Source organism: Lepisma saccharinum, chromosome 2, assembly GCF_977018435.1.
Source record: "Lepisma saccharinum chromosome 2, izLepSacc3.1, whole genome shotgun sequence".
NCBI lineage: Eukaryota > Metazoa > Arthropoda > Insecta > Zygentoma > Lepismatidae > Lepisma > Lepisma saccharinum.
The window spans coordinates 161688569-161702214 of NC_139230.1; the positions used below are offsets into that span (position 1 = coordinate 161688569).

The 13646-nt window shown below is 37.9% G+C and overlaps 1 pseudogene; it reads left to right on the forward strand.

Moving 5' to 3' along the window:
* Positions 1 to 5527: 5527 nt before the first annotated feature.
* On the forward strand, positions 5528 to 11362 carry LOC145983733 (cytochrome c oxidase assembly factor SCO1-like; annotated as a pseudogene).
* The last annotated feature ends 2284 nt before the right edge of the window (positions 11363 to 13646 follow it).

Here is a 13646-nt window from a genome sequence, read left to right on the forward strand (position 1 = left end):
TTCGTTAGCAGCATAAAAACATGTCAAAATTCCATTCTTGTATAACACTTGTACTTAGATAAAAAATGCAATACTTACGACATGCATCTGCATAATGATTCTTTTTTTTTTCCTGAGTCGCTCTAACGCTCACCAGCAAACACACCGGAAAAACATCCACAAAATCTGAGGGTGAATTCAGATTCCTGAGTTTCAATACCACAAAAGCGCAGCCAAAATTTCAAGGACTTTTCCACCCACCCCTATTTTCCACATTGGAAAAAACAATTCTCAGCTCACAGAAAATAAAAGTTTGTACCTTTAAATTCACGCTGATTGGGGTCGCTAACTCTTGACACCCAAATTTAAAACCCGCAGCCTTTTTCCATTAGATAAATTTCTTCCATCCACCAGCCTTGACTTATATCACCTACAGTTCCTGTCCTTTTAACTAATATCCTCTTTTTGTCCACATTCTCTACCTGACGATTGCTATCTTTCCACCCGAATCAACCACACGTTGATTTTTCTGCTTACCTGGAGATTTTTAAAATTAACATTTTACAATCTCTTGTCTTTTTCAATGGACACAATCACCCAGTGATACATTTTCTTTTCTACCTAAAAATGGATAGGTTCATATCTCTAACCAATTTATTTTCCCCCAAATTATTTGTCTTATTTTTCTTCCATCACAACAAATCACTTTCATCACATCTCACCACTCCAAACCAAAACCCTTTCACCTTGACCTACCAAAACAGACGCTTCAGTCTTGATACCCGACCTGAAAATTAATTCATTCTCTCTCTAACCTCTGTCGCTTCTTCAGCATTGAGTTCACTGTCTCCTATTTATCATCTCAGATCACAGTCTTTCATACCATATATTATTATTACATAGTACACTATAATTATTACCATTACATATCGTGGGTCTGAGTACCGTGACCATCCTAAATCATAAAGGGACCTTTACCATTACCCATTACCACCATCATAGCATTTAATAAACCATCACCTCTTATTTTCAATATTATAAACAATAATAATTATCGTTTTATACATTACATACCTTTAAGTAATTAACATAAAATCATATGCATAACATCTTCTATTTACATATTTTTCATATTTTCATAAAACTTATAAATATTCATATATATAAATGTAAATTATTCTAATGCAAATTAATTCTAAGTACAGGGTGTACCAAAAGTCCCATTAACCCCCCTTTGAATTGTAGACAAACCTGCAAAATGTTTTTTTTAACAGCATGCGTATGATGAGAGGATGGTATACCATTAAATCAGACCAATGACATTATTTACTCCAGAGGATCTGTGTGCACACCGCCATTTTCATGGCACAGTATTATTTGCCTCCAGGTGCAATGTGAAATCCTCCGTAACATAAGATGTCAGATCTGGATTTCGGGGTGGCCATTTTAAGAAAAAAAGATAAAGGTAAAGTCCTCCCCTGTGCATAGCACCACGCCATAAAGGCGTATAGGGGGTGTGGGGGTAACGCCCCACACTTTCTTGATCCAGTCTTGAGTGGGGGTGATGTGATCAGCATCACGCCCCTGACCGCCTTTACCCCCCAGGGTTTCCCCCAGGTACCCATGCTATTCGATGCTGGGTGGGCGCCGGGGCCGCTTCCATCGTTAGAAAAGTTCCCGGATTTGAACCGGCCGGGGATCGAACCCGGGACCTTTAGCATGGTAGTCAGACGCGTTACCGACTGAGCCAAGAGAATTCCTCAATGATGTGTTCAGAGACAAAGGGATGGACGAGGATCGCCAAATTTACCAGCACCTTTAAAATGGCCACCCCGAAGTCCAAATCTGACATCTTATGATACTGCGCTATGGGGGCACATCAAACAGAAAGTCGCCCATAATCGTTATCAGACAACTGAGGAGCTTCAAGAAGCTGTTTGCAGTGTGTTTGCTTCCTTCACGCCAGCCAAGTTATGGAGGATTTCACATTGCACCTCGAGGCGAATAATACTGTGCCATGAAAATGATGGTGTGCACACAGAGTAAATGGTGGCCATTGGTCTGATTTAATGGTATACCATCCTCTCATCATACGCATGCTGTTAAAATAACATTTTGCAGGTTTATCTACAATTCAAAGAGGGGGTAATGGGACTTTTGGTACACCCTGTACATGCAAATTAGTTCTAAATGCTAAACACCAACTGAGCTTATTGTATCCCTATACTACTTGCCACGTTATACTCCCAAGGTGTTTATATTGTATAAAAAAAAGTAGCACAATACAATAACACAACCGCAACCTCGCGTTCAAAAATCTCAAAAGAAACTGAATTGGCAACATCTGATTTACTCCACGTGAACTTGACAAGTTCTATCATTTCTTGGATGGACGCTATTGGTGGGAAAGGTTTCAGGGAATGATTGACTGCACTCCATGTTGATGTTAGAGAGAAAACTGATCTTTCGGAACTTTCTTTGAAGTAAAGTGGTCATCCAAAGCGGACGACAACTATAACAATGGAAGCATCAATTTGGCATCATTGTCTGTTGCCATGGACGTCCACAGGATTTTTCCCAGGGAGGGGCAAGGAAGGTATTTTTTACAGGGGACGCATCTCGGGGCGTTGTCCACACATAAACGTGCCCGGTGGTTTGAAATAACGTGAATGTTGATTCATCAGACCAGATGACTTGTTGCCACTGCTGTGGGGACCAACATCTGTGAGCTCTGCACCATTGGCGTCTCTTGACAGCATTACGCGATGTCACCAATGGCTTACGAATTGCCACCCTGCCATGAATGTTTGCAGCATGTAGTTCCCTTTTGACAGTTTTGGTTGAAATGGGGTCCTGGAGATGCCTGTTCATTTCAGATGTTATCTCAGATAATGATTGCTTGTGCTTTTGGGCCACTATGCACTTCAACATCCTCCTATCCTGAGCAGCAAGCTTTGTCTTTCGTCCACTGTTGTGCTTTGAAATGCCATCTTACCTTGTGTTGTGTACGCTGTCATAACGGCTGATACTGTGCTCCTTGCACACCCCACAAGGTTTGCGGTTTCCGTCACCGTGGCTCCAGCTGAACACAACAATCATGCCGCTTTGGAAATCTGTCAGGTCTGACATTGCAGCGTCTATTGATAGCATACAATAGACGAATGCACCACCAATGACTGTTGTTGACAGACTTAATACCTTCCCCTTCATGGCCACTAGGTGGCACACTTCAGTGCCAGGTGGAACTGCTGTACTGCTGGTGTGACGTGTGGCATACTTTTTCACAGGTGTTCGTATTATTTTGTCCCCCATCTGTGTGTGTGTATATATATATATATATATATATATATATATATATATATATATATATATATATATATATATATATATATATATATATATATACAGGCTGATTCAGAATTCCTATTACACACTTCTAGGGGTTGTAGAGGGGATTTAGTAGATCAAGTTTTGATAAGGAACCCATGTCCGGAAACGTACCGTTTTGGTACTATACAGATGACAAGATCACATAATTTCACATCTCCATATCATCTAATTGGGCAAAAAGGTATGTGATGGAGTAACACGATGCGAAAAATGCTCTTCTCTACCATTAAGTCCAGCTTCGCCGTAAATTAACAACATGTTGGTGTTCTCGGCAAACGTGTATTCAGCCATACTGTACTGTCTTTTGCAACGACTGAATAGCAACAGACGTGAAGGTCGAAGCACACCGGATTTTAAACAGAGGACTTTAGAAGTAGCATACATGACATCAGGTGACTGAAGACGTCGCCCTCCATCACTGTGGGTTGCCTACCATGAAGCGGGAGATGTGAAATTATGTGATCTTGTCATCTGTGTAGTACCAAAATGGTACGTTTCTGGACATGGGTTCCTTATCAAACTTGATCTACTAAGTCCCCTCTACAACCCCTAGAAGTGTGTAATAGGAATTCTGAATCACCCTGTGTGTTGGGGTGTGTGTGTGTGTGTGTGTGTGTACACACACAAACACATTCTCACTCTCTCTCTCTCTCTCTCACTCACTCACTCTCACTCTCTCTCTCTCACTCTCACTCACTCACTCACTCACTCACTCACTCTCTCTCTCTCTCTCTCTCTCTCTCACTCACTCACTCTCTCTCTCTCTCACACACTCACTCACTCACTCTCTCTCTCTCTCTCTCTCTCTCTCTCTCTCTCATATATATATGGTGTGAAGCTCATACGAAAGGAAATGTAAACCTACTTGCATTTCTCTTGATTTAAAATGCAATAATTTTTATAGGCAAAAATAGCAAACATTATTTGTAGAAAAATATACAAAATACTAATGTTAAACCATAAATAGTGTCATTATCATGAAACTGTAAATAAACATGGCAGCTGATATTTTTTCAAACTATCATTAAATGAATTGTCAACATTCAGCTACAAAGACTATAAAAAATATGTTACAAGTATAGAGTATATTCAGAATGTTTTATTTTCACTGGAAGAAAAGTTACTGAAATTATTATAGTTTCATTAACACACTCAACAAACATTTCCGTGTTAGGTTCATCAGAAACAGAAAAAAATATATTTACATACAGTTTTTTACAAACTGTTCAAATATTTTACAGGGCCATTTACTAGAAAAAAAACTTTCTATAAAAGACATATAACTACATAATGATGACAAAAACCATGCAAGCAATTTCAAGCATGTTTTTTTAAAAAATCAAAAAGAATCGATCTATATAAAAAAATAATCAAATATGATTTTTTTAAAATGAAAACCATGATTTTTATCCACCCTTGTTGGTGGTTAAGTTCATTCTGGCCCATCCCTAATATTAGATAAGTATTTCTTGATACAATTGAAATGTTATGTAACGTCTATTGAGGTAATAATGCCAGGTGGCTATATCTCGAAAAGTTGAAAGTGAATTCGAAAGATGACATATGCAGTGTGTGCGTTACTAGCAAGTAAGTCACGTGATTCTTTTGTTCTGACGTTGTGCCATTCTTCCCAGTGTGAGTTAGCTGTTTGTGGTGAAAGCGGCTATTCAGAGATGCTGATGTAAAATTGAGAAGGTAAGTTCTTAAGTGTGCAGAAGTTTTTTGCTCACGTTAGAGGTTCGCGCTCTGTATTATTTTTGTACGTGGGTCGTTATGTTTTCCAAACATACTACTAATTCTCTTTGTTTTGAGGAAGAAGCAAAATGCATTCTGAAAGAGGAACTTGTGTATTATGGGTAATAGCACCAACTTCAATTTGGGGTAACAATGCCAACTTTGCTATTGTTAATATGAGATATCTTCAACACGGGCACTTATTGTTTGGTTTTGGTTTGAGTTTTAGATGCCACAGAAGTACACTTACAGTTAAAGTTATAGATTTCAAGAGATAAAAAATGTATCGGTACTGTAGAAAATAAATAAACGTGGAAAATAGAATCTGTTTTTGTGTATTATATACATTTCCATTTACTATATGTTTATGTTAATATAATATATTATACGTTGCATGTTATGGCATTTTCTAAATAGTTGTAGAATGAATAATGCTTCAAGTGTGTATAAAGTGAGTAATTACCATTTATCTATTTTATTAGGACATTCTTATAGTATGGCGTTATTACCCCATCACATGTGGCTTTATTACCTGGCTATGTGGGAAATAACGCTAAAATGCACCTTCTTAGAAAAAAGCTCTCAGAAACTTTACTATTTGAAATAAAGATACCATAATTTTTTGTTGCTAGCAAAAAAATGCATCTATTGCCTTATCCAGTTTTTACATTGCCAGATGTTTTTATAATGCCAGGAAAAATTGAAGAAGCTTTGCATGGCGTTATTCACCTTGCATGACCTTATTTGTTCATTTTACAATGTGTAATATATTCTGTTTACAGCTGCAAGGAATGGTAACCTTGGTAACCTTTGTATCTCCAGGTGATAATAGAGCTGATGCGCATTTTCTTGCTACCAAGCAGAATGATTGGCTACAATTGGTGAGTGTTTATATTTTTAAAGTATTTTCCTGAAATATTTTGTATTATTTTCCAAATTGTTTCTCATTATAAATCACTACAATCATTCATGGAAGAAAATAATACATTATACCAGGGAAAAAGTATCAAAATAGAAAGAAATATGCTGCGAAAATCACTCACCGTATTTTACCTTGTTAACCCAAATCTCGAGCTCAGTTGGAAGGAACTTTCTCCAATATTTGTTTTATCATGCTTTCAAGGTCACTGGTGAATGTGAATCATCAGTAGTCATGCTTATGCAAAAGCAGCATAAGAATGGCTCTAAGAGACTGAATTGTGTGCATGAGTCATTCTCCAGAAGCCCATGTAACTTGATTAGACAAGCTAGAAATGAACTAAGAATATTGTGATTTTGTGGGTGCTATTTTAGAGTTTTTAACTGTGGTCAGAGCCATTCTCTCTGCTGCCACAGAACATATATGTAGCGAGAAATAATAGACTGTAGTCTGGAAATCCAGGAAAAGTCAGGGAACTTACTTTTTCTGGAAAAGTCGGGGAAATTTACTGGGTTTCTGGGAAAATCTAAATTTTTGGAAGTAGTAGACTAAAAGTATGTTATTGAACAAACAAAAAAAAAGGACAAGCAAGAAATTTTAAATTTTTTTGTGGATAAGCTTAACTTCAGTTCACGGCCGTTGGCAGGTGGGGGACACGTCCCACTCAATAATTAATGAGGGGGATCATCCCCCCCAGTATTTTTCCCATTTTCGAAAATCGTATTAGTTTTTGAAAGAATGAAGTAATGTTTTTTTTTTTGTTTTTTTTCGAAAAGAATGGTTTATCGAGTGGAACTATACTCATAAGCACGTATAAGCAGTGGAATGTGTCTATAGTCATCAAATCTTTTTTTTTTTTTTTGGGAAATCCTGAGACACTCTACCTCTTTGTTTCATTCATTAGAAGTTGTATTTTCTTTAAAACCATCTCTGAAAACTTACATCTATATAACTATTTATTCTTAAAATGTCCATGACAATTAAAGAATCTGATTCCTGACATGCAACTTAGTAACACAAAGATACAAAAACGCCATAATGAATAGAGAGATGTGGTATTATTTACCGCTAACCATACTTATGCTTTTGTCCGCTTGCTGTTGACATGATTGTTACATTTCCAATGTGAGGATCGACAAAGCGGGGGCAGGCAGCATAGTAAGGAAGTAAAGGAACCGAAAAGGATTGTTAATTAACTGCATTTCATTGTTATACTGAAATGTTTCTTTGTCGAAGTTCTGCTATCGTAACTTCTTGAAACGTGAGCATTGTTTTCAAGATCTTTTGTAGATTAAATATTGCTGTTCTTTCTTCAATCAAAACATGTGTGCTTTACGATTTTGACAACTAGGCGTACCCTGCTGCAGTTACCATTCCTTGTTTATTGATTTCATGTGGCTGTAGTCTGTTCAGACATTGAATATGGACAGATTTGTAATAAAGATCACAAACACCGATAGTGGTAAGGAGTTGGATACAGAGAGACCAAAGAAGAAGATAAAAGAAGACAGTGGAAATGGGAGTGCACTGTGCTTCAGTTTGATATGCTGAGTATTACAGGTAGATATAGTAGAAAGTGTACATTTAATATCCTAGAAAAATGGGCCATGTTTTGAACTGTTTTCATGTAGAAATCTACTACAGAATGTGGTTGATGTAATTTTACTGTGTTATTTATGCTGTAATTATTGTGATTTTTTAATAAAAATAATAATTCTCTGTTTACTATTAGTCAGTATATTATGTAAAAGCTCACCTCTGATGCCCTTATCACATGTGAAGTGAATATTCTAAAAAACTTGGTTAAGTGAGATTCTAAGTGTGATGTTGAGCTGAAATGTAGTGACCTCCTTACATACAAGTTTAAATACATGAATTCCCCTAATGATTTGGTTTGGAAAATTTTGGTTCTTGGGCTGGAAAACTTAGAAAAGCCAGAGAATTTTATTTTTACAAAATTGTAGACACCTTGAAAAAATTTTACACATGAAACAACTCATTAACTTGCTTCAATGTTGAGAAAAGTAGTTATCAAGAAGGAGGTGGCACTTTGTCCTTGCTGTACATTATGTGCCAGAGAATTAGATGAAAAGTGGTCATAGCATAGCATATTATGGTGTTGTGTAATGGTTACCTTAGTTAACTTTTCTTAAGTGTGTGTGTGTGTGTGTGTGTGTGTTAGGTTAAATTCATATACAAATATTTTCCTGACCAATTGTATGTGACTATATGTATTTTTGTGTTTATTTCATTAGTATTTGTCACAAATAAGCTTCAAATATTTTTTCCTGGACAAATAAACAACACATTTAACTTTTCACGAAATTTGCATGCATGATTTTGTTATATCCTTTATGAAACTAGACCAGGATTCATCGTTTATCTGCACTATATTACTTGTATCTGCACTAAATTACTTGTATTTTTGTCTATTCTTAGGCTTGCTCTGTATCACTACAATTATTTTAGAATTTCTTGTTAGTGTAATGTTACCACATATCCTCCCAGGACTAGCTCTATATTATGCTGAATATGGTAAAGAGAGGATTTGTTAACTGGTTGAAATTCTGATGAGCCACAGTTTTGCTACTTTTTTTACGAATATTTGTAATGTGTCCCCGATTACTTCCTATATTCTGGCCCTTGATTACTTCCCTTCATTCATCCAATCTTTCTCCTTCCACATCTCTCCCTGGGTGCCTCAAGAGCAGATTATAATGCTGGAATGTTTTGAAACTTATATACCTGTTCCTAGGTTCATTCACATTGCAGTACAGAAGGTGAATAGACCACTGGTAATTTTGCTCAGGGAGTTAGTTCATCAAATGAAAGCATTATCTTGCAGGATTACATATGGTTTATTATATGATGTTCTATTTACATATTTACAGAGTATTTCCAAAAGTGCATTGTTCAAATCAATCAGTTCTTTAAAACAACAGATGCGTACCTGTGGCTTGCACCAATAGCACTTCGTTTACCACGGAGTTAGTGAAACTAACTATCTCCCTCAACTTAATAATATTCTGACCAGTAATATAATATTATAGCAAAACTATGTTTAATTTTTGTTTCCTTTTGCAACAGCATGTTTACTTCAGCTCTCAAGGCATTATGATGAGATACTGAAATATTCCATATGTACAAAATCTCTTCTAATGGGAAACTGGGGATTCCAAAAAGGGGTGGGCTTGCACCAAAGCTAATATATTTTCCACATCAATCTGTAAAATCTGGATAAAGATTGATTGTTGTTGATAGTTGATCTGTTACATTTAATTCATCATTGATAATCACCCATAATATAATTACCATATGGGGTTAGTCTTGCATGTAAGTAGTATTAAAAATCAGCATAGGGCTCTTTTGAACCACCAATATGTCAAAGTAACAATACATAAAGTATTATATCTTTTCAAAATTTCAAACTACTAGTTTAAACTGTTATGTTCAATCCAGATTGGCCTTACTATGCATAAAGTGGACTCAAAATACCAACTCAAAAACAACATTCAACAACACTTTATGTGGAATGTTTCAGTAATAAAATCATCCATGACACATGGTAATGGGTTCAGTGTGTCTTCACTAGTGCTGAGTCAATGCTGATGTTTAATTGATTTAATGATTTGGTGGATTTCCTCCATATCCTAGGAAAGTATAAATTGGCATTTCACGAGATTCACACTAGTGCCTCCCCAATGGCATAGTGGTCACCTTGTAATCAAAGGGTCCTAGGTTTGATAACCTGTGGAGGCACGAAGTGGACTTACATCATCAACTCGATCAATCAATAAAACCAAAAAGTGTAGGAAGTCACTCCACCCCCTCCCCAATTCAATCACCTACAACTCTATATACAATATTTTGAAGTTCACAATTTGGTGAATATGGCTATTCTGTTAAAAATTGCCTTTTGAAATTATTGAATGTAGTTTTATTTCTCTCTAACCTCATCACGTATTTTCTGTGCATGCTCTATTTATTTGTTTCTATGTACAGAAAAGTGATATTATTCAAGGTGTTTGTTTCACATTTATTAGCTGTGTCACATTTTGTAGCTTTGTTACATGTACGTAATTGGCATTTATGTAGCAAATGTTTGGCTAAGTCTTATCGGAAGCTGTAATGAGATCATGATTTGTTAATTTGTTATCATCGTGTTTTGCATTGTGTATTATGAATTATTTTTACTTACAGGTGCACAAACCCTTAAGAACTGCACAAAGTGTTTGGATAGCGCCCCCTTCCTGGGACGAATTCTTTGGTTGTGATCCACGTCTGGAAATATTCTGACCTTTGTTCTCTTTATGTTTTTGTTAAAAGTACTGGCATTGTTTGCTGTTTTAATAACAGAGCTTGTTACAGTATTTGTCTGGCGAACAATGTTCGCATTTCACAGAATAATTACTAAGTGATTCACAAAAAAGGACGTTGGAGTCATGTGCTAAGTTGTCCCATAGTGTAACTAGAGGATTTATCTTTGAAGCGAAATCCTGTACCTCTCTGTACCAGAAAGATGTACTTGAAGAAGTTTTGCGATTACATATATCCCAAATGATTCTGTTCCTCCAAAGCACGGGTCAATTTCATGGAATAGTTTAGGGATCACAGCTGTCCTGGGGGGAGGTCTTAAGTTGTGGTATTTGAAGAAAGAAAAAGAATTATTACGGGCAAGGGTGAGAAGAGAACTTGGGAAGGCTGCTATTAATGGAAAGTTCGGTCTCATTGACCACCAAAGAAATCAAATATAGAGTGAAGATTTTTGTGACAAGTGGATGTTAATCTATTTTGGTTTCACACACTTGCCAGATATATGTCCAGATGAATTAGAGAAAATGACTCTAGTAGCTGATTTAGTAGAAAAGAATTCTGATGTGCCTAATGTTGAGACACACTTCATCCAAACAGAGATACTCCAGAAATTGTTGGAATATATGTAATAGAACTTTCACCCAAGCTTTTGGGGTTAACTGGAAGCAAGGACGAAATTCAGGATGTATGCAAAACATATTGTGTGTATTTTAGCAAGGCCCCAAGGATAAGGGTAACAATTATATTGTCGACCATACAATTATCATGTACTTAGTGGATCTTGAGGGGTTTGTTGATTACTATGGACAGAATAAAACAGCTGAATAAATTTCATGCAACATTGCATTCAATATGAAATATGAGAAACTAAATTAGAAGTAATGGTTTTAGTGCTTTATTAAGAGCTGAATCTGTTACCATTTAAAGTGATGAAATCCTCGTTTATTTTGTAGTAACTAAAACTTTTAAGAAACCACTGTAGATTTTCAAGCATTTGAAAAAATGATAATATCTGAGTAGCACAGTTTTGATTTGAAGGTTCCTCAATGTGTTTATAAGGATTTAAATTTTGTAAAAATGTTGGTTTTCAATAAATAATGCAAAATTTTTTCTTGCCTTGTATTGATCTTTAATGCTTGTGTTTTCTTTGGAGATCATAGCATTCACAATAATAGAATGCAAAGATGATGGTTGTAGGAGAATATATTTTTTTTACAAGGAGACTAACTTTCATGGTAGTCTATGAAAATTAGTATTGAGTAAAATGGAATGTGAAGTTGCATTTTATTACACAAAAGGGGGGCCTCCCCGATGGCGCAGTGGTAGCGTTTTTGTCTTGTAATCTAGGAGTCCCGGGTTCGATACCTGGTGGAGGCACATAGTGGTTCGGATCCCACTTTAAAGTGTAGGTCCAGTAGTCTCGATTAGGCTTTCTGTGCATAAAGTGGACTTAAAACAACAATTAAATCAATCAATCAATACACAAAAGGGGAGTCAAACTGAAATAGGCATTGATCATACAACCTTAGTGACAATGAAGTTCGACCAGTCACAAATATAGGAGTGCGTTGTGAAAGAAGTAGAACACATGCATATGCTGAACATATTTTATTCAGCAGGCTACATGGAACAAAGGAAAACATAAATTTCCGCTGCAACGCAGCAATGTATGGTGTCCACACAAAATAAAACATTTTCGTCCATCTAATCGTGACATTGAAGTTCGACCACTGTTAGAGGGGATCCTGTTTAACATGGTGACGCCGTCCCGTCGGGGAATATCTGTGGCAATGCGTCGGGGCATGCTGCGGACAAGTCGTTCAAGGTATTCCACATCGATGCGGTGCCATTCCTCCTGCAGGCAGGCGATAAGAGCAGCCACTGTCGTGGGTCCCCTCTGTTGCACACGTCGCTTAAGAAGACGCCCCACACATTCTCAACGGGCGAGAGGTCGGGACTCGATGGTGGCCATGGCAGAGTTTGCACGTGATGGCGAGTCAACCATTCTCTTGTCAGCCGCGCTGTATGAGGCCTGGCATTGTCGTGTTGAAAGATGAGATGCCGCCTGTGGAACAGGTGCCTTCGCACTGTGGGAAGATGCCGCTCCAGTATGCGTGTATAGGCGTGTGCATTCACAATGCCCTCACAGACGTGTAGTGGGCCAACCCCAGATGCCGTCATGCATCCCCATACCATCACTGATGCAGGTTTCTGTACCCGACGTGCATAACATTTTGCTTCATTCTGTTCCTCCTTCCGACAAATGACTGTTTTCCGTATTTTCCCGTACACAACATTGAAAATGGATTTGTCCATCTACATAACCCTTTTCCACTGCCGAAATGTCCATCCCCGGTACATTCGTGCCCACCGTAGTCGATTGCCTTTGTTCAACATGGAAAGGAAAGGTTTACGTTTCGCCTTGTACACTCGGTAACCGCATCGCTGTAGGTAACGGCGAATGGTTCTGGTTGACACTTCAATGTGAAAGCGTTCTCGAGTCCACAGTCGTAATTCGGCCACAGAAATATGATTGTTGGTCGGGATATAGCGCCTAAATATCCGTAGGTCACGCACGCTCAGCAGGCGTTTTCGACCGGGGGCTTTACCCTGGCTCTGTAGTACCCGTATTTTGGTGGTGTTTGATGATGAAGTGGACGGTTGACTTGGGTAAATTCAGTTGGCGCCCTATTTCCCGTTCACTGAGTCCATCCCGTTGCAACTCCACCACTCTTCTCCTCAAGGTGTTGTAAAAAGTTTTGCCCCTGGCCCCTGGCCATGGTGATGATGCACTGCGGTTCCTCGGTGCACAGCACGCGCTTATATACGACGGACTCCCTTATCGTTTCCGTGACGTCATGCTTCCGTCGAATGCGCCACTATCTGGAATTTTTTCCGTATGGGTCTGGTGCGTGGTTGAAGTTCAATGTCACGCGTATTGTTCCCCGTTTTCGTTCTTTACGTGACCTTGGGTGCAACATGCTGGGATCACGATTCTTCCCTGCTCACACGCCTCCTCTTACACACATGCGTCACTTCTGCGGGTCACCCATTCCACCGCCTATGCCTCTGTGCATTTAATCACGTATTCCTTTCTGATCGAATTTCATTGTCACCAAGGTTGTATATTTGTATTGCAACTACATACCGACACGTCAAAAAGCATTGTCAACAAACCAAACAGAGCAATATACATCATAAAGCAATAAGTTTATTACATATTATGCCTACTAAGGTAAAGTGCCCAAATACCATCCCCCTAAGCCAAATCTTCAATTCTGAAAATTCCATACCTAGAAGGATTTCGAAC